The sequence below is a fragment of the Neolamprologus brichardi genome, chromosome 11 (genome assembly GCF_056152115.1).
Source record: "Neolamprologus brichardi isolate AB-2024 chromosome 11, ASM5615211v1, whole genome shotgun sequence".
NCBI classification, from domain to species: Eukaryota; Metazoa; Chordata; class Actinopteri; order Cichliformes; family Cichlidae; genus Neolamprologus; species Neolamprologus brichardi.
Genome location: NC_142114.1, coordinates 31,209,533 through 31,220,413, shown reverse-complemented (window position 1 = coordinate 31,220,413; position 10,881 = coordinate 31,209,533). Strand labels below are relative to the sequence as shown.

General features: G+C 42.0%; 1 pseudogene; it reads right to left on the bottom strand.

Moving 5' to 3' along the window:
• Positions 1-1,324: 1,324 nt before the first annotated feature.
• Positions 1,325-3,526, bottom strand: LOC148100754 (uncharacterized; annotated as a pseudogene).
• Between the last annotated feature and the right edge of the window lie 7,355 nt (positions 3,527-10,881).

Below are 10,881 nucleotides of genomic sequence, written 5' to 3'. Positions count from 1 at the left end.
ATTCAATAAAGTCTGTTGATATTTTATTGTGCCTGTCAGAACTTTCAGTTGCTTCATTTTTATGCTCTTATTTTGAATTTGATGCCAGTAACACACATCATAAAGGCTGAGACAACATGAAGTTTAATGCTAAACAATAAGACGTCTCACATACAGTGAAGCTGATTGGCGGGACAGCAGTCACATGACCGGCTATGAAATCCCAGACAGACAATCCAACAGTTTGTGAAACATCTGAATGTAAAATGCTGAAAACTTCTGCTGCTCATCTGTTCACAGAAAAATCTGTGAAAGCGACGAGACAGCTGTGTGACGTCATTTTCAAAATCAATTCAGATCAAATATTTTCTGTTTCACAGTCTGATAAAACTCCACATTAAGACACAGCGGTGCATTCACTGCTGCACACACACACACACACACACACACACACACACACACACACACACACACACACACACTAGAGGAACAAAAGCCAAAAACAACAGGAAACAGATTAAAGCTCATCTATAAAATGAGTTTTCAGCAGTCGCTGCCCTGACATGGACGTGGCTGATGTGTTTACAGATGCATGTCTTTACTTTTCCTTTTCATAATGATCATGTATTTTGAATAATTGTATTGTTTGTTATTTTCTCTTTTACCGTGGGAGGGGCTTTCATGAGAATGAAATTAAGTAAATGATGGGCTGAGGAAAGCTGTTCCAAAGTTGGGAGCTGTGACTCTGGCTCGGTTTAGTCTGCCCACCAGGAAGTGTCTGATCAGCTGATTTTTAATGGCTGATGTTCACAGGTTGATTTGACTCTTTTTTATCTTTAGAAAAATGCTCGTTTTGTTGGACAATAACATTTTTGTTATTCAGAGATGCTAGCAGTAGAAAAGGTCTGAGTGGTAATGATCGAGTTTTCCTTCAGGACTTCATCGTTGTTCCTGAAAATGTGTGACTGACCATTTAAAAGTCCAACCTTTCACCTCCACAGTAGCACTCTAAAGCAGGTGTCAAACTCAAATACACAGTGGGCCAAAATTCAAAACTGGAACAAAGTCGCGGGCTAACGTTAATATTTATTGAAAAAAAAAAAATCTTCAGATTCTCAGATATAAGAATGAATTTTCTTATGGACTCAAACAAGTTTTGCTGAAAAACTGAATATGGAACAAGCAAAGCTTAATACTAAACAATATATATATTAGCTGTATAATACCAGTAGGCCAGCTCTAATAGTAATTTGGTATGGCTTCAGGGGCCAAATGTAATTAGGCTGCGGGCCAGAGTTTGACACCTATGCTCTAAGGAGTTTAAGACCATGGCGCCATCTGCTGGTCAAACCTTCACATTGCACTACGAAAATAGAATAGAATTCAACTTTATTGTCATTGCACATGTCACAAGTACATAATAAATAATCAGGCCCCATCTTATCTTAATGACCTTGTAGTACCATATCACCCTATTAGAGCACTTCACTCCCGCTCTGCAGGCCTACTTGTTGTTCCTAGAGTATTTAAAAGTAGAATGGGAGGGAGAGCCTTCAGTTTTCAGGCCCCTCTTCTGTGGAACCAGCTTCCAGTTTGGATTCAGGAGACAGACACTATCTCTACTTTCAAGATTAGGCTTAAAACTTTCCTTTTTGCTAAAGCATATAGTTAGGGCTGGACCAGGTGACCCTGAATCCTCCCTTAGTTATGCTGCAATAGATGTAGGCTGCCGGGGGATTCCCATGATGCATTGAGTTTTTCCTTTCCAGTCACCTTTCTCACTCACTATGTGTTAACAGACCTCTCTGTATTGAATCATATCTGTTATTAATCTCTGTCTCTCTTCCACAGCATGTCTTTATCCTGTCTTCCTTCTCTCACCCCAACCAATCACAGCAGATGGCCCCGCCCCTCCCTGAGCCTGGTTCTGCTGGAGGTTTCTTCCTGTTAAAAGGGAGTTTTTCCTTCCCACTGTCGCCAAAGTGCTGCTCATAGGGGGTCATATGATTGTTGGGTTTTTCTCTGTATCTATGAAGCGCCTTGAGGCGACTTTTGTTGTGATTTGGCGCTATATAAATAAAATAAAATTGAATTGATACCTGAGGAAGCAGGTGAGTTCTTTTTTGTCAGAAACGTGTCCACAGGAGGCCTCTGGGAAACATATTTTCATTCTAAACACTAAAATATGCAATAACATGTAAACATGTAATAATGATACTGTCACGGCTGGGGTCGCAGTCGTGTGGTGGAATGAATGAGGACCCGAGATGCAGATGGCAGTGGAGATGCGAGTGGCGATTTATTTACAGTGAAAATAACAAAGGAGAGGGCAGAACTGAACATAAACCTCAGCTGGGAAAAACTAACAAAAAAACCTGAAAACATAAGAACGGTGGGAGATGTACAGAGATGGCAGCTGATGAATGCTGGGCAGATTAACACGGAGGATTCACTGAGAAACAGGATGAACACAGACGACGCGACGAGGCCAACACACACTATAAATACACACCAGGTAATGAGGAGATGACACACAGGGGTGGACACAGCTGACACTAATGGACATAACGAGAAGCAGACCTACAAAGTAAAACCGGAAACACACAGACTGTTTTACAACACCAAACGCAGGGACCCGAACGGAGCACGGGGAAGACAAAGGTAGGGATAATAAACACGACAACCAAACCCAAAGGCGGGAGGGGCCAGTGTCTGAGAGGGCGTGGTTATCTTTCAACTAGGTGACCTCCAGTTGGTGGAAAGTGCAGACTGAAGCACAGAGCAGTGTGACGGTTTCACCTCTGCTCAACTTTTTATCATCACTGGAGCTGATTATTCTCATTTTAGTCGACTCTAAAATCAAAGTGTTCATTAGTTTTAATAAACAGTCGTTAATATTAAAGATTAATATTTGTGTCAGAATCATTTTTCTCTCAGCGTCAACTCTGACAGTCACTCCTGTCATGTTAGTAAAACGTCCTTCAGGATGATCAGCTTCCATCCTGAAGCGAAAGCTTGCGTGGTCTCTCTGCTGAACATCTCTGATCTGTAAAGTGCAGTTTGTCTTCTTGTCTCCCAGATATTGATAACGAGGATCGTTGTTTGCTGAGTCACTGTCATACACAGACGGCGTGTTAGTGTAGCAGTACCGGTGGTTCTGACACCAGAGGACGATCTTTGGTGGAACTTCTGTTTGATTCACTTTGAAAGACTTCAGAGGTGTGAAGGTGCAGCGGAGGCTGACAGTGGATCCTGTGACAGCACAGGTAGACGTGAGAGATCAGTTTGACCCACAGCACCTAAAGAAGAGCAAACACAGAGCTGAGATCCGAACACAGTGACTCCGTTTACAGACAGAAAATACAGACTGCTGTGTGTGAAGCTCTAAAACAAAGTTTCCGAAACGTAAAGAAGTCGGGCTGCCAGGAAGAAAGGTTTGATGTGAAAACACGAGCAGTTACAATAAGACACATAAAAATGTTAAACACGTCTCACCTGCCAGCAGGAACAGGAGCCCCCACAGACGGTTTTTGTCCCAAACTGCCATCCTTACGTTTTCATGAGCCGACTGAATGACTTCTTCTTTAAACGTGTGGTCAGCAGTGCTGATGAAGACACTGACACGCTGAGGTTTGATTTCTTTGCGATCAGCTCTGAACCTCATTTTTTTAAACCTCTTAATAGAAAATATTGAAATTTCCTATTTGTCGCAACCAGTGTTGGGGAGTAACAGAATACATGTGCCGCCGTTACGTATTTAAAATACAAAATATGAGTAACTGTATTCAGTTACAGTTACCGTTTAAAAAGGTGGTATTTAGAGTACAGTTACTTTGTTGAAATAAATGGATTACACGGCGGTACTTCCCTGTTTCATATTGTGGCGGGTCAGGACTGTTTGGGTTTTGTTTGACAGCTACGTTCTGTTGTTCCAGGCAGCGTTACGGTTGCCATGGTTACAGGGTGACGCTCTCTCTCTGCGTGTTTCCTGGGTGAGAGAGGCCTTTTTGTTGTTGTGCTAAGCTAACAGGCAGAATGCTACAGGTATAGCTCTAAAGAATGTAGCATCATGGGCAGTGTAGTCCGTGCTGCAGGGAGAATGAACTGCCATACCCGTTATGTGTCTGTGAGCGAGGGAGGGAGAAAAAGGAAAAGTACGAGCTGTCATCGAGCAGAAACGGGAGCTGGAAGCATGTAAATATAATAATAACCACTGCAGCCAAGAAGAGAGCCTGACGAGCCCAGCTGTAAGTAAGCTATTAAGACTCGACTGTACACCGTGTTCGTGTTTTCCTCTGAAACAATAAGTTCTGTTGGAGCAGCCTTTCAACGCCTCTCTCTGTCTCTGCTAGCAAAGTTGACCCAGACAACAAAGTAAAGCTAGTTTTCAGCTACGAGCCGACACAGAACCCACCGTATTAGCCAGAGGTCCCTTTACTACGGTTCGGAGCCGCGGACCTTCAGTAACAGTAATAAATCACAGCAATAGGACATTCATGTAGTTGTAAACAGCATGATAATATATTAAGTAATCCAAAGTATTCAGAATACGTTACTCTCATTGAGTAACGTAACGGAATACGTTACAGAATACATTTTGGGGCATGTAATCTGTAATCTGTAATGGAATACATTTTAAAAGTAACCTTCCCAACACTGGTCACAACATTTCATCAAAATGACCAAACAGTGGAAAAATGCTGCTGATGTGCCTCTCACCCCCCCCCCCCCCCCCCCCTCCAATCTGCTGTTTTTTACTGTAAACATCAGATTTAATGCTTCTGTTGAGCTCTGGTGAACATCAGCATCACAGGATAACAGTCTCATCTCTGTGAAAGGATCTGTGGTGCCCTGGATGTTTGACCTGCTTTCTGATCTTTCATTGGACAAAAGTGCATGTTTGTTACCATGTGTGATGTGCTCTTATTTTTAACCTACACGTGGACCATCCTCTACTCTTTCCATCATCAGACTGTGAACACTGATGATGCTTTCCTGGGAATGTCTGCTGCATCCTCAGCTCTCCCTGTTAGCTGAAACACCGGGTTGTGACACGTGAGAGTCAGGATGTGATTGCTGTCAGTTTGTTGCCAACAGGCTGCAATTGGTCTTCTAATTTCATCACTCCGACTTTTGCCGTGTTTGATTTATGCAACAGGTTTTTTTGTTGCACATATTTCTTTCTTTTCTACGTCGACGTCACACGATTCAATTCAGCTTTATTTACATAGCGCAAAATCACAACAAAGGTTGCCTCGAGGCGCTCGTGTTGTAAGGTAAAGACCCTGCATTAACAAAGACAACAGAGAAAACACAAATGTTTCCTCTGAGCTGCGCGCATGCACAACCTGCTGACGCAGTCTCCGCGCACCAACCTTAATTCAAATTGAAATAAATACGTAACAATTCATTTGAGGAGTGACGGTGGTGAGAGAGAGCGAGATTTTAGATGTGAGAGATTTTACGTTTAGCGTGTTTGGAGTGTGTAGTTAATGTGTTGTTTTGTGGATAGTTTTAGTTTGTGTCAGAACAATGAGGCGGCTGCTGAATGTCAAAAAGCCACCAAAGGCAGATTAAAGTGGAAACGCAGGTGGAAACAGGAGCAGTGCTACACCTGCTGCTGTCAGGCCTGCAGGGATCAGGCTGTGATGTTCTCCTTTGTAGTGGACACAAATAATTTGTGTGCCGTTATGGGTGCATGTCTGATGCAGGGGCGTTAACACCTTTCTTATATCACCACTCTGAAGACCGATGAGCGTTGTCAACGGGTTTACTGACATTCAAAAGGTAGCACCCCTTCAGGCTGCAGCTGAAAATTTCACAGCATCAGACCTCTACAAACATCAGTGGTGCCAGGTTCAGCACCTGTCGAACATCTTCTGGGACAAATGGAGAAAAGAGTTTCTCCCTACCCTCCAGCCACGCCGCAAATGGCAGTCTAGCCAGCCTAACGTGAGCTTAGGTAGTGTTGTGGTACTCAAAGACAGTCAAGTGCCAAGAAATGAATGGCCTCTTGGTCTCATAACTAAGGTGTTCCCAAGTAAAGATGGTAAAATACGTACCATGGAAATTAAGGTAGCTAAATCAGATGGTACAAAGGTGTTAACCAGACCTATCTCAGAGATTGTACCTTTGGTGCCTTCTTAACATGTTGTTTTCCCCAATATTTAATTGTGGCGTTTATTCACGCCAGGCGGGGAGTGTTCTGTTATCACTAAAAGTTGTAAAATGTTGTATTACTAAAATATCATTCTCAGTCACTGGTTATTTATTATGTGTTTACAGCGCCCTCTGTGGTTGCTCCAAGTAATGCACTTTAGAAACGGCTTTATTTTGAAAAACTTTATTGAACAGGAAGTCGGCGCAAGAAAAGCAAAAAGAAGGGAAACATATTGGCACACAGTTTATGGTGTCCTGTTGGAAAAAATACTGTCCACATCTTCGGTTTATGGTTGTATCGCCGGTATGTACTTAAATCATATTTGATGCAGAACACCTGATTGTTCTGTAAATAGTTTGAAATGGTTATAAAAACTGCCTCGGCTGCATTTTTAGGTAAATAGCTGCAACTTTGTTGTTTGCAAAACTCTTACTTTTTTGAAGAATTAACTAGTAACTATAATTAATTACTTTTTCAAAATAGCTTGCCCAACATTGGTCATTAAAGAGTTGCAGGACTGCCTCCCAGACCACAGCAGGAGCTTCACACAGACTCGTTATACAAGTCAGAGCATGAAAAAATATTGTTTTCAAAATTGGGGTTTAAGTAATTTTCACTTCCAATTTGGTGTTAATATACTGCACAGGTCATGGACAAGACAATTTTCACTGTAAGTGGGCTAATGCACTTAATTAGAGGTGCAGTGGAACCCTGACTTAATTCGTTCCCGAGGGTCGAAGCACCCATCGCGCGTTTTGAGTGAGGCGATGCTGAACGAGAGGCTATAGGCTAATTGCCAACTAGAACAACAATACGTCGTTCAAGTGAAACAGCGAAACACAAGTACAGAAGCCAAGGGGTTGTCACATGGTTCAGAAGACATTGTGGGCATTGTAGGCTCAGCCAATCAGAGCCAGCGGATTTCGTTACTCTGGCATTTTGGCGTAACACGGGCAGAAATATCGCCGTTCAGCGCCTTCGTAACTTGAATCTTTCATGAAACGGGGTATTCGTGAGTCGGGGTTCCACTGTACTCTAACAGAAGAATTAAACTGCACACGTCTGATGTTACTCACAGTGGTCCAAGTGCTCAGGGTGTTTGTGTGTTTGCTCACACACATGAAAAATTACAGGCAACGTTGCATACGACCCCCACTGCTTTAGCAACAGTGGGAAGGAAAAACTCCCTTTTAACAGGAAGAAACCTCCGGCAGAACTATGGTCAGGGAGGGGCGGGGCCATCTGCTGTGATTGGTTGGAGTGAGAGAAGGAAGACAGGATAAAGACATGCAGTGAGAAGGAGTAGGTGTTACAGTCCCTGATAATGTGTAGATGGAGAGACTCTTGAGGTTCCGCTGTTATGAGGAAAGCCCAGAAACGTTGCCAGCAGCACGCATCGTTGTGTCTTTTACTCAGGCTAATCTGCCATTTTCCTTCCTTACTTGTTTAGCATTTATGGAGCCTCACTTCTTCAAAGGGATAGAAAGGTGACAGAGAGAAGTGAGAGAAAAGGGACTCGAGAGGAGAGAGCAGAGAGGAGAGCTGGAAGAGGGGCGCCCGGTCTGGCTTCCCACACCTCCCTGCCGGATCCGGCTGTACGCTCTTCCTCCCAGAAAAGGGAAGAAGAGCAGAGGAGAGAAGAGCGGAGAATTTCTTTTCTCTCGCAGTTAGCTGTCTGCCTTAGCTGGCCGAGTGATGTCAGCCCTTTTTAACCACAGCCAGTGACTGGTCCTCTCAGCAGTGTTAGCTAGCGCTCTTATAGCAGCCGCTGCGTCTGTCCTCTGATCCCAGTCTCTCTGAGCAGCTTTGCTGTTGTACTGGCAACAAAGCCCCCGCACCCCACCTCCACCGGGTGCACCTTGATCTTCCAGCCTCTGTGAATGGGACTCATGGTCATCGGTCAGTGGTCATGACAATTTGCATGTTAGAAATATTTCAGGGACTTTGATTTTTAATCATTCTAAAACACTCAAATCAGAATTGTTAATAAATTATATGAAATACTGAAGAATTTCAAAAATAAATAATAAATAAAAAGATGAGAAGTCAAACCTCATTCTGCAAATGCGAGCTCGCACAAACGTACTGTAACAAAATGTCGAGAAAGAAAAGTAAATATAATATTTTGACTTTATTCTTAAAATTAATATTAATAACAGATTCTGGAGAAAAGGAGTGAGATTAGAGATCTAAAATCCTGTTTCAACCTTTTTCATTAAATATAAACTTTGATTAAATGCTAAAGCAAATAAAAAGCAAAAGTATAAGAAAGTAATAACATTATTTAAACATTTCTTGATGCATCTCAATCATCCAGGTAAGTAACTCTCCAAAAGTTGATTCTGTTCATCTGGACGTAGCATTTTCAGTGGAAATTATGCAAATTTGCATAATTATGATGAAGGAACTGACCTCCCAGCCCATTGTTCCTTCAGTGGGCTGGTTTCAGTCATTATGCAAATGTCTGTTTATAAGATTGAAACCTGCAGTCAGCTGAGACTGAAGAAGTCACCTGATGACGAAATGTTTCTCCCACGAAACGCTACGTCCAGATGAACAGAATCAACTTTTGGAGATTTACTTTCCTGGATGATTGAGATGCATCAAGACGTTATGTCTTCTAATGATGCTGCCTAAGGGAAGCATGTGTAATGTAAACTTCTCTACTTACTGATGACGTCAGACTTTATTGATCTCATTGTCATCTGCATATACACACGATCACACATGATCACAGCCACAGTACTTCATTAATGTGGTTTTACTCTGCATGTTGCACTTTGATTATAATGGAAACAAAGTCTCCTGATTCTGACACAAATCGTTAATATTAGCGAGCGTTCAGTAAAACTAATGACTGAGAATAATCAGCTCATCATAGGTGAAACCGTCACACTGCTCTGTGCTTCAGACTTCCACCAACTGGAGGTCACAGATGGCCACGCCCTCTCTGAAGCTCCTCCCTCATTGTGAGGAACATATTTATTAGGACATAAGTTTGATGTAATGTTAATGAAGAGTTCCTCAGAGACCCTCCTGAAGCTGTGAAGCTTTGACACCATTTCTCTGTTTTAACGTGAGGTCAGATTTTTCTAGAACTCGCCTTCAGTGCATGTGGGTGAAAACAGAAACCGAACACGTGTATTTATTGAAAATCTCTTTATCACGTGACAGAAAGAAAATGCAGCAATTTATTACAGACAGTGAAATCCTAACTGCACGTTCACACACAGGCTGACAGACATCAGAGAAACTTATGTACAAACAAACGGGCTTTCTGTCTCGAGAATAAACTTTACTTGGTCCCAAATAGAAACGATGTCAGATTTCTGGATTGTCCAGTGTACTGTGATTACTAACAAATGTCCTCGTCATCAGAGCGTTTTTCATTTTTACAAATGTAGAAACGTTTGTATAAAAAGCCGTCCTTGATCAGTCTGCTGCTTCATGTGCTCTCAAATGTTTCTGAATGTCAAACTTCGCGCTGATTTCATTTTCATGGTTAATGTGACTTTTTATTTCCTGAGACTTTGGAGAAATGGACACAATTTAAAAAACAAAACAAAGAAAAAAATGAGACCTCAGAAATAAAGAAAAAAAAACACTTTTTATAATTAAACATTTAAAAATATTACATTTGTAGTAAAAACAAACCCAAACATAAACAGATGGGTGTTTGCCTTTAAACTGCAGTCTGCTTCATTTTCTGGGCATAAATTTGACTTTAGTGAAGTTTGAGTGGGTGTGTGTGGGTGTGTGTGGGTGTGTGTGTGGGGGGACGGATTACTGAACCACGAACACATTTACAACGACAGAGGCGCCCGACAGTACTGGAGAGAAAACCCGTCAGCGAGTGACAGACGGGAGGAAAAACTTTTAACAGGAAGAAAAGGAGAATTCCTGCTCGCTCAGAGAGCTCGATTCCTCTTACATCTCAATTTTAAATCATTTGTAGGCACGCAGTATCCTTTAAGTTCTCTAATGTTACTCCTTTTAACGATGCTGCCGGCTGCAGAGGCTTCCTCCACAACGCCCTCACACTCCTGCAGCTACATCAGCTTCAGCCGCCAACAGCAGAGAGCAAAGAAAACCTCAAACAAACACTTTGATATTCACCCTTTCATTGTTATATTTTAACACATTCACACATCAGCGATTAGAATCAAGAGTCACTATGATTTAAGCTGATGAGCCCAATATCAAGGCCATAATTAGTGATAACAGTTAATAAAAGCATTAAAAGATCATTAAAAGCTCTGAGCTGATTTTGCTAAATTACCCCGATATTCATATTTGACCACACGGCATCAAAGATATCAAACAGACAGGAAGTAAAAAAGTATGTTTAAAAAAAAAAGGCACAATTTCACTTTTAAAATGATGTCAAGAGCGACACAAAACATGAAAAGACCTGACAGCTAATGCTCTGTAATGTCCAGCAGGGGGCGACGACTCTGGTAGGAAACAAAGTCTGTCGCTCGTTGTTGTGTGAAAGCGTTCAAAAAAAAAAAAAAAAAAAAAAAAGCGTTCATCACCAACCAACAGGTGATGTCACAGCAGCTAGGTCCATCTTTTAGATACAGGCTATGGATAAACCTGACTGGTCCACAGGGAGAATTTAAGGACTAAGGCACGTTTGGCAAAGGAACGTATTTCCACAGTGTCCGGATAAAAAACATGAAATGAACTTTAACTCGTCGGCATCAACTAAACGAGCGTTTATGAAACAGCCCCTGGATGGT